Here is an 8,443-nt window from a genome sequence, read left to right on the forward strand (position 1 = left end):
GAAAAAGTTTCTTTGGATTTAGTATTCCTCTTTATTTGATTGAAATTTGTTTCATTGAAACAACATATGCCTACAACGAGACACTATTTGCTTGAATAAAAGTTTTGTGGTTTCATTCAAACAATCTCTATTATTTCATGGGAAAAACACTATTACTTCAAGGAATATCTTTCCATTGAATAATTATATTGTTTGGCCAGGCGCCTATAAAGTTCGGTGCTGCCACTAGATGGCCGCCGAACTCGTAAGTAAAATCACGGCGGCCAGACATTAAGCGACCGCATCAGCAGACGCAGTCTAATCATCTAATGGTCTATTCTTTATAGCTGAACATAGTGCACTGATTCAGTATTTATCTTTCTTCTTGAGGGAAAAGATGTATATGTGTACATTTTGTTCACTTATGTTCTATCAAACGATAATATCATTTAGATCAAAGAGAATATACCTTTTGTTTCAACAAATATTTCATTTCAGACGAAGATATATATATATTATTTCAAATTCAATCAAATAATTTGTCTGGTCCATTCCAAATATCAAATTTGTTTGGATACAACAAAATTTATTAACAATGATGAGTATTTTACAAAAACGACCTACACTGGCCAATGCCTTTATTTAATATAAAAACGACGTTTCGGTCCTGGATTTGGACCCTGGAAAATTTATTAAATCCAAAGCAATCGTTTCCTCTGTGTATTAAGACTGTGCACACACATACTCGACCGAGGGGAAAACAGATGACCAAAACCTTGAACACCAATGCCCACTGTCTATCTCCTCTTATTTTATCTTATTTTATCTTTCTAATGCCCCAGCAAGGCCCAAAAATGCCTAGTAATGCTCAGTAATGCCGCAAATCTGTACACCGCAATGCCCTCAGCGGTTTCCCCCTAGTACTCGACAGACAATTTGTATCTTTGTTGATAAGTTTAATATCCGCTACGATAAAGTAGAAGAACAGACAAATTTATCTGCGTGAACGCGTACTTGTACAAATGCAAATTTTCTGTTCTATGCCTCAACACTCGATCTCGTGTCACTGTATCTATCTTATCTGCATCAATGACGTATCTTTTATTTGTTAAATTTATTCGTTTTCTTCGCCCTTAATGCCCTACTCGTTCATCCGAGTTCGCGGAACAGAAACTGCTGGTGCTTTTATTTATTCGCAACTCGCGCGAGTCGCGCATAAATAGAAGCATCTATAACTTCATTCTTAGAGATTCAGCGAATCGAGGAATCCTCGTTTCCGCAATGGTAATGGCGCGTGCTTCCATTATTCTTAGCGCCCACCCTCATCGCCAGCGGGGGTGACGCATGGGCATTCCGCGGGTACTTACGGCACAGAGAACAGAGCGCGCAATCATCCCGGATCAATATTTCATTAAAAAGAGTTCGGGGCGAGAGCTGCGTGCATACACTCTCGTCGCTTTGCGCTAATTCCTTCAATCCTGAATCCTTAGATATTGAGGGAAAATTCCCTGCGCTTTTCCAGACTCGATATTACATAAAATCCGTTCAATTGTTAATTTATCAGTTGTTATAACATTGTTTCGGACAAATAAAGTAATTTAGGAGATTGAGTTTGATATTTTTTCCATATGTTCGTCATACATAAATTCAAAAAGTGGTAACAAATAAAAGATTATTAAAAATATATTAAGAGTAAAAAAACAGTAACTGTTCGTGTCGTAGTATGCTAAAACTTCTACTCTTTCTCTATTCATCCATATTCCATTTAGAAGCATACAAATGATACTGCAATAACTCAGTTCCAAAGTCGTCTAACATTATTCATGCGCCATCGATTTCTTCTTTTTTATTTAATTGGAAAAATTGTAAATATATGCACTGTTAAATACGTAACTCTTAATACATCAAAGAGCTGGGCATAATCGTGCCATTTAACGGTTTAAAGACCTACACGTCCGCGCAAATGAAGGAAACATATTTCCATAATTGGACACGCCGAGGAAATCCACGAGTTTAATAGATCTCTATCGACGCACTCTCTGTTCGATTTTTTTTTCTTTCTCAACGCAATATCAACGTCGAAGGAGAAATGAGATTGCGCACGCGGGCGAAGATCGCCAGATAAAGGCAGGAAGACGAGGTAGCCGAGTAGCTGGGAGCTTAAGAGCGACATCAAGGGAGAGAGACAGGCAGACCGAGGAGGACGGCGATGACCCCCTGACGGCGTCGCGGGGAAAACGCGGACGGCGGAAAGATGGGACGCGATCGCGTTTGCATGCAAATGCCAAGCACCGCGCGGTAAATGTTTCTGCGCGATAAAAGTCTTGTAGCGGCGCGGCAGCCATCGCGTGAATTTACGTGCTTTTTCGCGCGACTGCCATCCCACTTCCGACCCCATGCGTCCGCCACCGACACGGGGCTCGCGCGCGGCCGCCGCAAATGAGTAGACGTGCGTTGTACGTGTGCGTCTGTATGCGCAGGCCTACGTACGTTGGAAGGGCCCACTACTGCGCTACTCTAGCGCGCCCGAATTATTAAGAGCTGCTAAGCCACACTTACCGCTCTCCATATCCAACCGCCTTCCGAGAGCTGTCTGTTACATTATCAAGAACGGGAGCCGCTCCGAGTGCGCTTGCGGGTGTTCGCTGCTCGTGCGTTGTCGGCCGTCACTCTCTGTCATTGTCTCGATAACAATATACCGCGGATATCTCGAACGTCTGGTTATGCCGCGTGACTTGGTGGCGCAATTACACGTCGTCGCGAGAACGTTTGGATTACAAGTCGCGAGCATCTCTTTACCAGCCCTTAGGGGAAAAAACGCGGAGATAAAAGAGAAGGAGAAAGACTAACGCGTGCGATGAGCGGGGGAGACATTTTTCTCCCCTCCTGCGCCGAATAGAATTCCCTCTCGAGTAAGGAAATTTAACTCGCGCAAGTTTGAGGCTCGCTCTCGATCGCGAACGACGACGGCGAAGGTTGCGAGAAACAAATCACTACCCCGCCACCGTGGTTTCAGCCGCTTTCGACTAATTTCTCTCGCGAAAATCCTAATTAATGAGGGCGAATTACGCGGCACCGAGTTTGTTCCGGGCGCCTCGACAGCTCGCGCGCGAGGGGTCGAAAAGCGGTCGAGGGTGGGAACGAACGTGGATGAGGAAAAGCGCACGACGGTGAGCCGCTGCACCTTGGAGAAGAGGAGGAGGTGGCGGCGGAACAAAGGCGCAGCGGGATGGATGCTAACTAATCGGGTAATTTTTCTGGCATCAGTCGGTGAATATCAACGCCGCCGTTGAGCCCTCCCGCGGCATTAAGAACGACAAACGATCGTCGATCCATCTGGCTCAACGAGACTACGTCGAGCGTCACGGCGTTCCGTTCGTCGTTCTCGCTCCGCCCGTCGTCGCCCCAACGAATCCACCGGCTGTCTATTCTCTCTGGCGGCTTCAACCACCGATCCCTTTCCTGACCTGCGGAACGCTCGCTCGAAATCACCCCTCGAAGGATGTTTTTCGAGTACCTGACATGCACGAGTGAACCGACCCGAATAGAGGCGACTCCGCTCGCTCTTGCTTTCCCCCCTCGAATAATCGTCCGTATCGAGATAATTGCTCGGGCTACGAGCGTGGCGCTTTAACCTGTCGAGGGGAGCGTATTATCGCGCACATAATTCGCCAACAACGCAGGCAGGTAAATGCCATACGTCGTCCATTAAAGTCTTACCGATAGGAAGTCATTAAAATCAAGCGTTTTTTCTTGTACGAGCCGACTGCGCGCGGTCGCTCGTATTTTCGAATTGTCCAAATGTCCATTCGACGCGAACAAAACTTTTACGGCATAAAAATTAATATGCTATATGAAAGAAATCGTTGGAATTTTCCAACAGCCAAAATGTCCGTATCGCGAATAAAAGGTTTTATATGAAAAATGAAAATAAATATGTATAATAATAAAAACCAAGAGGGAGAGGGCGGAACAATTGAAGCGCTACTTTACTTGCATTTTTAGTACCCTCAAATAGCTCGGCCGTGTCTCTTACGTTTGCGTATATCTCGTTCGTGCTCATAATTGTGAATTAATTAAGAGCTTTTTATTATGATCGCTACACGTTTAACGGACAAAGGAATGCAGCGGCATGATGTATTATAAAAGGCAATTTGTCGGGAATTGTAGCTTTCACACACTGCAAATGTACGTTAACGTTTTATGAAACCGCGGATGGAAGCAGGGACACCTGAGTACCAGTGGAAATTGTGTCGCTAGAGAGAAGAATAACCGGCTATAGCGTGCGGTTAACCGGAAGCGGAAAAGGTCAAATCGCGTCGGTGGATAAGCTCGCTTGGCCGGGGTAGAGCCGCGATAATTGGAACAAAGAGAGTTGGCTCCGGGAGTCAGGAGGAATCCTCGTCCTCGGGGCACCCTCGCCCCCCCCCTCCGTCTTTCATTCCCTCACTTCCTCTCCGGTAGCGATAAAGTTTAACTCTTTCGAACTCTGTTAGCGGTGTACTCCTTCCGGAGCACGAAGAAAAATTCCCTTTATCTACTTCGCCATTTTTTTATCCCCCTTTCCGTCCGTTCATTTCGCCCAGCGTGTTGCCATACTTTGTACTGCACTTGCGAAACTACGCCTGACGAGTTACAACTAGTTTAGCCTTAATTACAACGGAAGAAATTGTAACACACATTTTTACATGCTTGTTCAATTTTCTTGCCGCGATGATAATCCTCAATATTGACCCTTTGAAGCATGGTGGTAACCCACGCTACCACAACTTCTTTACTTTTTGGCCACATAATTTCTAGTTGGCGCATTTAGGTCGGGTTTTTTGCATTTTTTTCGGTGTCTTAGCGATAAAAGAACATAAAGTTGAGTAGTCTTTAATATTTATCGTAAAAGTTTTATAACTAAACAAATATGGAAAACATAGCAATTTTCCGGAAAAATTTATTATTGACCAAGTTTTTTAAGATTATTTCTTAGAGATCCATCTCTCCGACATCACAGTCTATGCAACAAATTTACGTCCTTTTCCTTCCATAATTATGGATACGAATATGGGAAATAAATGTCAGCTAATTACAGTTATAGCAAATTCGGTTGCTCCCACTAGTGCCCACTAAGGCTTGTTTATAGTTAATTGTTATATTTTACTTTATCTTAAATACATGTTCAAAGAGTATTTTGCCAAAAAGTGACCCATACAGATGCCGTACTGATAATTTTACTGGCTAAGAAATATTTCAAGAGATATTTGAAACGATCTTTTAATATTATACAAGAATTCACTGTAAACAAGCCTTAGTGTGCACTCACATGGGAACGGTCGGAAGTGTCCCTCACCGATTTCGATGCCCTTTGGATATGTTGTAGAGCATAAAAAAATATTAGACTCGTATATTTTTAGCGGCTTTTCTCGACATTTAGGGGATGAAACAGCCCTTCAAAAATAACGAATGTCTTTCATTTTTCATGAATATCTTCAAAACTATAAAGTTTATGAAAAGATGTTTTAGATAAAAGTTTTATTGTTTTTCATAGTCTTCACAATGGCGTAATCATATTTTTCGAAAATATGTAATTTTTAAATTTACCTGGGGGTAAATTTATACCCCACCGTTATTTAAAGAAAGTGTAAGAGCATTAACTTTTGTCTAAAACATTTTTCATACACCTTATATTTTCAAAGATATTCATAAAAAATGAAAAACATCCGTTATTTTCGAGGGGCTGTTTTACCCCTAAACGTCGAGAAAAGCCGCTAAAAAAATACGGATCTAATATTTTTTTATGCTCTACAACATATCCGAAGCGCATCGAAATTGGTGAGGGACACTTCCGACCGTTCCCTTGTCAGTGTGCACTAGCGTAAGCAACCGAATTAGCTATTAGATTCATAGAACAATTGATATCTCTAGAGGCAGAATTTTTTAGCAATAATTATCTGGTAATCACATTCAGCCAGTTTTATTGACACAGCCATTCGTTTACCATTAATTAATATATGTATAAATCGGACATTAATGTTGCCGTTAAATATTAAATCAATTGTTCCAGTTATCTCACATTCTCGGATACTCATCCATTCGAAGGACAGATATGTTGAAAGGAAATTTACTATAGCATTTCATTGTCATTGCAACATCGTAAATATACTTATCGTTAATCTCAAATGTCTCACTAGAAATATCGTAATCTTTCAATTTAAATTTCAGTTGTCTGGAAGCTCTCCCCTGCTCTAGTGGATGATTCACGCAGTCGAGTGACTTGAACATTAAACTGATCCCTCTTTCGCAACGCGTTGATAACCGACAGTCATGCTACACGAATATCATTCAACTGTACCCGTCGTCGACGTTACTAACTACGTATCGATGCATTTCGAGACGTGAATACACATCTCACGCTCGAGACGCGCTTGCTTAACGCGGTCTGTACTCATTAATGACAGACAAAGCGGGAGTTATGCCGAAAATCTCGCTCGACGTTTTAATAAGAGTCGAGAATATTAACGAAAGTGGAGCCGAGCCACTCTCGCACAAAGGCAAAAGCGGAGAGTACGGCCCCGCAGCGTTTACCGTGAACAGTATGCGGAAACAGACTGAAAATTTCTGCAAAAGTTCCTTACGCAAAAATTCACTGTACAGAAACGCATTTCGCTGCGTCGGGACCGCAACCCCGTTTGCGGGCGGATTCTCGTTTAATGTTCCGTAAGAAGTGGGCGGCGGCCTTCCGCGTTTTAAAGAATGTCTGAGGTGCGCGGAAAATCCTAACGCGAGTGGCCCGCCATAAAACACAGCCCGCGGGAGAATCATCAAAAACTATTCGCGGCCGCTTGTGCTTTACAGCCTTTTGCATAAAATATCAAGTCGCCACGTGTAAAATATTATCGCGCGCGGGGCCCTCGCCGAATAATATATTACAGTCGATATCGGCGTTATCAATATTCACGCGGGTGCATATGGATCTCGCCGTCCGATGTGTTTTCGATCGGCGCGCACAGCCGTGCGGTTTCTCTCTCGATTCCCGCGGAATACCATTATCCGGTGGCTTCCCGTTGCACTCTCGGTTCGATCACCGTTCGCGGAATACCCATTTCGCAACCAAATGAAGTTAGTCTCTTGTTTCTTGTGTTTTTCCTCCGGCCTGTCTCTCTCCCCCTCCCGCCCCCTTCTCTTTCTCTGTCCCTTCCCACCCGATTGCACTGGCAGCGTAGAAAGCGCATAAACTTCAGAAGCCCGATGGTTAGACGCGGCTCCAAGCGGATAGGTCGACGTGATCAGTGTTGTTCCAGCGTAAACCGATGAGCGAACGACGTGGCAGAGGGGGTGTTGACGAAAGGAGCGGAAAATAAGGCGGAAGCAATAGCGCTCCGTGTGGCTGGAAACTCGTTTCGTCCATTAAAGCGCGCTTTCTTGCCGGCTTGTTTTTCGCCTCCCCCGCCTCGTTCGGCCCGGTGCCGTTCCTGGCATTGAGATATACACGAGGAAAACATGCGGCGCGATGTCGACCCCCGGAATACTCGCGGCGACTCATCCTCGCGCGATTCACCCCCCAGCACCCCTCGCCCTCGACAAGAGCCTAAGTGAAATTTCGTGCCGCGCGCGCTCCTTTTTCTCCTCCTGCATCCCGGCCTTTCAGTCTCCACTCACCGGTCGTCTTTGCGGCGAGTCGAGATAAAGGATCCGACCCCCCCCCCAGTTTCCTCCCATTGCGCGATATCCCCCGAGATATCTTATATCGCCGAGAAATTTCCGTACCCTTCTCCCTCTCTCGTGAACGGAAAAAAAAGTTTGGCACGGGTTCCAACCGCTCGTGTTGGGGTTAAAGTAACGACGATCTTCCGCCACAGCCTAATATAAAGTTAATTCACTTTCGTGGCAGTGGCGCGTATCGTTGTATACGGTCGTAAGGGAGCGACGGGATTTGCTTATCCCCGGGGTGGTTGTACCGCGGCGAATATACTATATCGGGACATAACGGAAAATAGCCGGGGAAAACATAAGAATAGTTTCGGCGCTTGCGAGGCAAAACGTTGGACTGGGTCAGCGAGGCAAAACGCCGAAATGCCAGAGAGCGCGGAAATAACTGATAAAACATCCAAATATTTCATCCGCCGGGCGAATGAAAGTGACGTTGAAAAAAGAATCCGCAAGAAGTTCCGACTCCCCCAAAATTGGATATGTAAACGGGACGAATCAGGACAGCAAAATCGATGCGGACGATCGGGACGCCAGGCGTGCCCTTTGCGATTTTTCGTTCTTTCTTATCACGGGTTATCTTTTACTCTTACTAATCCGCCTGCAGCAACAATCGGGAAGAATACGGAAAAGCGAACAACGTGAGAACTTTGGCAATTCCAATGCATGAAATTAATTTTCTTTTCAAACTATACGTTACGACTTTCGACTGAGACTCTGTAATATTTTTCAAAATCATACAGAAATTGGAACGCTTCATCTGGCTATG

This window comes from Vollenhovia emeryi, unplaced genomic scaffold, assembly GCF_000949405.1.
Source record: "Vollenhovia emeryi isolate VEMERY1.0 unplaced genomic scaffold, V.emery_V1.0 DF939163.1, whole genome shotgun sequence".
Taxonomy (NCBI): Eukaryota; Metazoa; Arthropoda; class Insecta; order Hymenoptera; family Formicidae; genus Vollenhovia; species Vollenhovia emeryi.